Genomic DNA, 9,160 nt, shown 5'->3' on the forward strand with positions numbered 1-9,160 from the left:
CAATCAAAGAAATCTTTGGAGAAAGGAAAATGAGGTGTATGAATATTAAGAGCTCAGACAGAAAACCACTTCCTTTTCAGGAACATATTAAATGAATCAAGGTAAAGAAGTAGATGATAAGTCCGACTCATTGGCTGAATGGTCAGTGTTGAGGCCTTCGGTTTAGAGGGTCCCAGGTTCGATTCCCGGCTGGGTCGGGGATTTTAATCACCTCTGATTAATTTCTTCTGGCCTGGGGACTGGGTGTTTGTGTTTGTGTTTGTCCCAACACTTTCCTCTTCATATTCAGACAACATACTACACTACCAACCACCACATAGTGATTACATCTCTCCATATAGGGTTGGCGTCAGAAAGGGCATCCGGTCGTAAAACAGGGCCTGTGTGTGTGTGTGTGTGTGTGTGTGTGTGTGTGTGTGTGTGTGTGTGTGTGTGTGTGAGAGAGAGAGAGAGAGAGAGATGATACAGCAGAAGTCCCATTCCATTTTAGACAGAATGTCAGGTGCTGACAAGTACGAAAACTACCGCACCATTACTTTAGTATCTCATGCTTGCACCACAGTTCGCACCCACAAACCCCACAGATGTGGGAAAAGCTGTAAAAAAGAAGAAGAATGAAGTAAATGATAAGGTTTTGTAACAAGTTGGATGCTGATGAAAGGTGAGACCGAATTTTGAGGTCAGAATTCGGCAGAGTTTTGTGAGACGTAAATAAGAAGAAAGCACATGGAAGTGATGGGACACCCTGAGAATTAATGACTGCCTTTGGAGAAGCCAGCATGAAGAGGTTATTCGATTTAGTGTGTGAGATGTATGATACAGGAGAAGTGCCATTCCAGTTTTAGACAGAATGTCAGGTGCTGACAAGTATGAAAACTACCACACCATTACTTTAGTATCTCATGCTTGCAAAATTTTAACTAATATTGTTTACAGAAGATTGGAAAGACAAGTTGAAGCTGAGCTGGGAGAAGATCAGTTTGGCTTCAGAAGAAGTGTAAGAGATTTTAGTTTATTAGTTTCAAAGGGCATAAACCAAGGTTCAAAATTAGGTCCACTGTTGCTCATTCTGTTTGTTAACGTAATTGGCTCTGTCTTGAAGAATTCTAAATTTCAGTTATATGCCGACGACATGAAAATTTACAGGCAGATTAGTTCAAACAAAGATAACGAAAAATTACAACAAGACCTCACAGCACTGGTTGAACGGGGAAAACACAATTCCTTTCAATTCATTGTTAAGAAATGTGAATCAATGATCTTTACAAGAAAAGGACAACCAAAACTCCATTTTTATGAAATGAACGGTATCAGCGTAAAACGAGTTGAAGAAAAGAAGGATTTAGGAGTGATATTTGATAGTAAACTTCAGTTCAATATACACATAAATAACGCCGTAAATAAGGTCTATAGGAACCTAGGATTTCTAATGAGAAACAAAAATAAATTCAAAAATATCAAAGCGATAATACAGGTATACAATTCACTAGTTAGAACAGTAATAGAATATGCCTCTATAGTCTGGAATCCATCCTGTATCAAACATATAAAAGAAATAGAAAATGTTCAAGCTAAATTTCTAAGATATCTGTATTTCTGTACCTCTAAAACTAGTGCAAAATATGTGGTATATAGCGACTTAATAACAAATTTTGGGATAGATAGGTTGCATATGAGGAGAACATTAACCTGTGTAAAATACCTACATAGAATTCTCAAAGGTAAAGCAGATAACCGAGAGTTACTCCACCAAATAAATTTATATGCACCGTTTGGAAGCAATAGAAACAATTAAACTTTCTTTGTTAAAAGGTCAAACACAAATCACCATATGAATTCACCATTAAACAGAATATGTCAGTTAATTAATAAAATGCCAAACGTGGACATATTTCACGACGAGAGTATCTTGTTAAGGTCAGTCAGAAGGGAACTCGCACAGAGAGAAAACATAAAGTAAATATAGTAGCATTATTGTGTACCATGAATAATTTAATTCTTAGATTAATTTAGATTAATAATGTATATTTTAGGATGAATTAAAATAATGTTGAAACGCACACTTACCTTTGTCCATAGTTCATAAGTATAATATTAGGTTTATATTTTAATTTTTATTGTAAATTATTTATAAAATTAGAAATAAGAAATGGGAATGTTCTGTAAGTGGGCAGAAATGCCTGTTGAACAATAAATCAAATAAATAAATAAATAAATAAACATGTGAAGCAATCCTGACAGTACGTCTCATCTTAGAGGCTCAAATTAAGAAAGACAAGCCTAAGTACATAGCATTTATAGATCTAGAAAAGGCACTCAATATTATTGATTGGACCAAGTTATTTGAGATACTGGAGGTGATAGGGACCAGATACCGAGAGAGACGAGTTATATACAATGTGTAAAGAAATCGTCTTCAATGATAAGAATGGAAGGCTGGGCAGTAGAGTAACTACCGTATTTTTTCGTGTAATTAAACGCACTTTTTTGACGAAAAATGCAGGTGAAAACTTCGGATGCGTAAATTATTTAAGGAATTCAGATATTTAAAAATTATTTACATTTAAAAGATACATCAAATATAAAAACACAATTGGATCAACTCATTTGCGGTTATCGTCATTTGGCATGAAATTCCGGCGTGAGGTTTTTCTGAAAAGTCGAATAGGGTATATCAGGTAAGTTAGACCCGTGGGTTTGAAGTACCGACACTGGAAAATATTCTTCCCGTTACGAGCTGACAATATGATCTGAAGTGAAATAAACACGAAGTAATAAAAATACAATTCATGTAATGTCATAAGAATGACATACCGGCAAAAAAAGAAAACTATCCAACACGAGAATGGCCGGGCATCGAAGGAGGGATCCTGCTAGATTTCCCCAAAGCGTTCGTATCCAATCTTGTACGAGTGACGTGTCCATCCACCCTTTTTCTTGAATACGAACGTGGATCACTCTCGGAAATTTTGCTTTAGGCATTGTTTTTCGTTTTAGAAAAAAGTAAGGTGCAAGCTTTCTGCCATCAGCTTTTAGAGCAAGCTTTGCAGTAGGCCTACATCGTTGTTCTTCGCTTCCGGTACCGCGTACTGGCACGATAACACTCCTATTTGGGAGATCAAATATTCCTTCACTTTACGGTTGTCAATCACAAAGTGATGAGAATGGTTGAAATAATTAGTCATTGTTTGGCATAATGCTGTTCTTCGTCGAAGAGAAAGTCCATTTCTCTTCATAAAATTAATCAAGCCTCGGCTAACCTTCAAATCCGAGACACAGATTCCATGTGCAGCGAGTATTCCTCATTCTTTAAAATACAGCATTTCTTGAGAAACGGCTTATCCGTCGTTACGTAACTGAATCATACATGTAAGCAGATCGTCCTCTACTTACGGAAACTTGCCAATTTTTGGCCCGCGAAATGCTTGGTGGGATTTGTTGGTCGCTTGAAGTGCACTTCTCTCTATTACCGCGGTACCGGTAGCGCACGTTCCATTTGGACACATTACTTGCCGCTTGCTGCTCTATTCCCGTATGTTTCGGTGTAACAGATCACCGCGAGTTCATATGATGCACTATTACTCGAATATTTGCTCACTGTGGACTAACAAACAATTTTGAGATCACAGAATGTTCCATACCCGAAACACTCGTAAACTATGATTGTATAAGACTGGAATAGAGGGTCACTAGTCACTTCTGGGCTGATTCTCTCACTGAAATAGTGCAGTGGGATTTCCTGCTGGCTAATAACAGCACGTTGCCCTGCATTTGGAGTGCCCGCTTTCGCAATAGGAAGACTGCTACTTGAGTAGTTTACATCTTTATTTCGAAACACATCCGGAGCTGCGTGATGGATGTTCGAAGTTGTGGGTGCGTCAAATACGTGAACAATTCTTTTTCTCCACTTTGGACCCAAAAATATTGGGATACGTGCATTATGCAAGGGCCATTATGCGAGAAAATACGGTAATAATGGCAGAAGTAAGGACGACATAAAATGCAAACTAGTACAAGCAAGGAAGACGTTTCTTAAAGAAAAGAAATGTGCTCACTTCGAAGTTGATATAGGAATAAGAAAATTGTTTTTGAAGATTTGCGTCTGGAGCGTGGCATTGTATGGAAGTAACACATGGACGATAACTACCTCAGAAGAAAAGAATAGAAGCTTTCGAAATGAAGCGTTACAGAAGGTGAGATGAGTAGATCGAGTCACGAATGAAGAGGGACAGAATGGTAGGGCACATCTTAAGACACTCAGGACATGTCCAATTAGTTTTTGACGGCAGTGTAGGTGGCAAGAACGACAGGAGTAGACCGAAGTATGAATATGACACAGAGTAGATGTAGGATGTAGTAGTTATGTTGGAATGAAAAGGTTTGCACAGGATGGAGTGGCATGGAGAGCTGCGTCAAGCCATTCTATGGACTGATGACCCAAACAACAACAATCTCTTTTGAGCAGTAAAATGTTCCATCAATCACATCAGTAAACACACATGTTGTCTTATATTTATCAATTCGGATTTGAATAAAATAATGTGAAATGTACGTGTATTCCTTCGTCAGATCGATATATGGAGGCTTATCATGGAAACATTTCGAGTGTGAGGTTGATGCTAACTGACGTTTCTCGTTATTGATGGAACATTTTACTGCTCAAAGGAGATTAGGCCTATACAAGAATTACTGATTTCTACAATTATGATTCTCACAATAGACGAAGTGTTTGTCATGGAATATTTTATTTTCGGTCATACGGAATGGGGGTCAGAATAGACCGAGCTTGCTTCACGTTAAAGAACAGTATGAGGAGCGATTTAATAAGGAGGTACCAAATAACAGAACAATGATAGCTGTCGTTGACGAGTTCCGTCATTCGTGATCAGTCGTGTTAAAAAAAAGCGGAAAACAAACTGGGCACCTAAGAACCATCACCATAAACGGGAAACATGGACGGCTTCTCCAACATGTGTTACAGTCCCCGAAGCGCAGTCTACGACGAACACAGCTGAAATTCTGTTTGAGCGATAGGTCTGTTCGATGGATGTTTGAAGAGCTGGATGGATTTGCATTCGGTACAGCATTCAAGATGCTGAGCGTCTAACAGAAAAATATGAGGGAGCCAGATTAGCATTGAAGCAGAGTGTTGTCCATGATGTATAGGATCCAGATTTCTCCAACATACGGTTTTTTACAATTGGCTTAACGTTGCACCGACACAGACAGGTCGTATGGCGACGATGGGATAGGAAAGAGCTAGGAATTGGGAAGGTAGCGGCCGTGGCCTTAAATAAGGTACAGCCCCTGGTGTGAAAATAGGAAACCACGGGAAACGATCTTCAGGGTGTTACTACTACTACCACTACTCTTACTATTACTTTCCTTCACACAATATACTTTAAATTGGATGAGCGCCAGTTGCTGTAAGAAGCAACAAAATTCGGAGAGCATGTCTCTTATCTCAATTACTCTCAAGGCGTGAGGTGAATTCACACATCTGGCAACATGCAGGAATATGGATCAGGACAATTGTAGATTACGGTTGCATTTCCACAATTGAGAATTGTACTTGGAAATAGAATCGATTATTATTATTATTATTATTATTATTATTATTATTATTATTATTATTATTAAAAGAAAACTGAATTTATGACTACGTCACAATGAACTAGCATTGCCGTACTTTAATTTAATACTATAAAAATACCCTGTGAGATTCGTTGTTACATATATAGAAAATTTGATCTAAATAAAGAAAGCTATTGGTATGAACTTGAACTGACCTATGAAATCGCAGCTGATTACATTTTCTTCATGTATTTATGCATAACATGTCTGATGCTGTAATTACCTGATGTCTGCACACACACACACACACACACACACACACCACTATTGAACTTGAAATTCCTGGAAAAGCAATTGAGTTGAAGTCGGAGCCGTCTGCTGTTATTGTATGTTCTTATATAACCTGCAGTTGACCTACATTCCCTGTCCGAGTGTAGTAAGCTCCAATGCGGTTACGTCCACTCAATATTTATTGTTAGAAATTGGAAAAATTTTACTAAAGAACCTGTTCTATACAGGCATACTATCTAGTTCACTCGTCCTGATAGCTAATATAGAGACTGTTGAAATAAATACAACAGTTTTATGCGATGTTAGATGTATCTACGTTAGATTCAATTCTCGAACAAAGTTTGCGAATTGCATAGTAGAATTCAATAAAGAATTCGAAGTACCATGACGACTGTTAGCTGCATATATCTGTTAAATTCGATATATATAAATTTCCTATACCTCTGCAGACCACGGCACTAAATCTCTGGTGAACCTACTGAAATAAACTTACATTGTAAAGTTCTACTTCGCAATTAGATGCTGCTGCTTCACTATCATCCCAGTACAAGTCTCTACTCAGATCGGACCACCACTCTTACACCTCTTCGTCGATTCTTAGACCACCTCTTAACTCTGACCACCACTTTTATATCGATGTATATAAACTCGTGATGACCACTCATCTCCTTACTATCTGGCCATCCCTTCCGCATCGATACACGGTAGCTGGCGAATACGGACACACTATCGAAACCACGAGGCCACACACTGTACAAAAGTAGTCATGTGTCTTAATGGAAATTGAAACACCATTAAGGCATTGGTCGTTTGTGTTGATTTTCAAGGTATGGAACGATGCCATGTAGGTATGTAAACGATCAAAGTTTCAGACCTATTGGATTATTGCTACAGGTCTCCCCACGTGATTGGTCGCGGAGGAATCAACTCCAGTATACGGACTCTGGTGTAGCGTAGTTGACTTGCAGTCTGTGCAGTGAAGTGTTCCCCGTCAAACATGCCTCGACGACAGAGAAGAGCACGCTATCAACAACTGTCGCCGTTTGAGAGGCCTCGGATAATTGGGCTGTATGAGGCTGGATTATCGCTAAGGACTGTCGCTGCACGTGTTGGCCGACATGCATCTACTTTACAACGTGTATGGTAGCAGTGGTCAAATGAAGGTATCCACACTCGTAGACCTGGCACAGGCCCAGCGCGCCAGACAACTGTGAGAGAGGATCGCCGCATCATTCGGATGGCCCGGATGGAACCCCATGCAACATCAGCGCAAATTCGAGCAGCTGTGGCACCCCACGTTACACAACAAACAGTTGATAATCGCTTGCGTGCAGCTGGCTTACGAACCCGTGTCCCTGCAGAAGGTGTTCTATTGACCCCACAACAGCGACGTATAAGCTGGCTTGGTGTCGAGGAAGATCGACGTGGGTCGACGAATGGCATCGGGTCGTCTTTAGTGCTGATCGCGCTGCTGTCTTGCCCACAGTGATCGCCGGAATCGTGTGCGCCGACGTACCGGGGAGAGGGGCCGCCCAGATCTTATTGTCGAGCGGCACACAGGGCCAACACCAATCATTATGGTCTGGGGAGCTATTGGCTTTAATGTAAAATCACAATTAGTGTCTGTTGAGGGCACTACGACTGCTCGACAGTACGTTGATAGGGTACTCAATCCAGTGGTTGTCCCTATGATGGCGAACATTGCTAATGGGATGTTTCAGCAGAACAATGCCCGGGTTCACGCATCTCCAAAGCAGCTCTCTACGACATCACAACCTTAGAATGGCCCGCCAGATCCCCGGACCTCAGTCCTATTGAGCATGTGGGGGACATGATGGGTCGAAAACTGGCCAACCGTCCTCAGCCACCCACAACTCTGGAACAAATGACCCGTGCAGTGCAGCAAGATGGGCCACAATTCCTCAGGAAGCGATCCAGGGCCTTATTGACCCCATGCCTCGACGAATTCATCAATGTATTGCAGCTCGTGGTGGGCACATCCGGTATTGATTGTTGTCCAAACGTGCGCTCAGAGGGACCTGAAAGTGTAATCATCGAATCACAACCGAACACTCGCCCTGCATGTTCAAGTGCAGCAATGTAGCACCACTCCTTCTGGGTGTTGCAATTTCCATTTTCTTCAGTGTAGATTCCCCACGGGTCCAAACGATGACTGCAAAGATGTGTCAGCAGAAAATTTACTTGCCTAATACAGCCTCGGTTAAACATAGCCTCGGTTGCAAAATATCACGCCAGCTCACCTACCCACAGTTACAAGTCACAGCATGACCATTGTAAATCAACAATCTCATTTATGTACACAATAATTACAGACAAAATTCCCTTATCATATGATTAAATGTCATAATATACGTGATACCTAATTATATTGCAGTCTAAATGATGAAAATCAGAATATAAAATCTAATGAATCGGGCCAATTAATGATAATGAAAAACCTACAACCTGCTTTCCAGTCATTGACCGGGTCTGGGGTGGAATGAATGAACCAGATATAGGCTATTATTACAGTGGGGTCGCCCCTCCCAAGGTGATATTAATGACTGATAAATGCTATGAAATGATAATTGAGAGTTTTGCTGGAATGAAAGGTGACAGGAAAAACCGGAGTACCCGGAGAAAAACCTGTCGCGCGTCCGCTTTGTCCAGCACAAATCTCACATGGAGGGACCGGGATTTGAACCACAGTTTCCAGCGGTGAGGCCGACGCGCTGCCGTCTGAGCCACGGGGGCTCTCAATTAATGATAATAATAATAAATGCGGAATGAAATCTGTAACCCTGTTGTACGGTTGCAAGGGCTGCCGACGGTGGGATTCGAACCCACTATTTTCCGAATACAGGCTCACAGCTGCGCGCCCCTAACCGCACGGCCAACTCGCTCGGTACGTACAATTTCGGATGCAAGCCATCATGATGAGAGGGACACTAAAAGAACTGCTAGAACTGTCTACCGATGTCCCAATGATATATGCGGGCACAAAATTTAAAGGCTTGGATCTATCTTGTACAGCCTGGGAAATCCTATTGCAACATATCAATACATGCAAGACTCGTCAGCTTGCAGATAATCACATCCTGAATATAACTAGGGATTTCCCTCAAGAAACTTCTGACAGTCTTACATCATTAGGTATTACAGAATGTGAAAGAATTCAGGTGAAGCGGCGCATTTGGATTGACGAAAGGAAAGTAAGACAAGAGGTACAACTCAAGGTGTTGGGAAACTGGAGTAATAAGCCTCAGAAAGGAAAGGGATTAATCCTCTTTTAAGC

The sequence above is a fragment of the Anabrus simplex genome, chromosome 5, assembly GCF_040414725.1.
Source record: "Anabrus simplex isolate iqAnaSimp1 chromosome 5, ASM4041472v1, whole genome shotgun sequence".
Classification (NCBI taxonomy): Eukaryota; Metazoa; Arthropoda; class Insecta; order Orthoptera; family Tettigoniidae; genus Anabrus; species Anabrus simplex.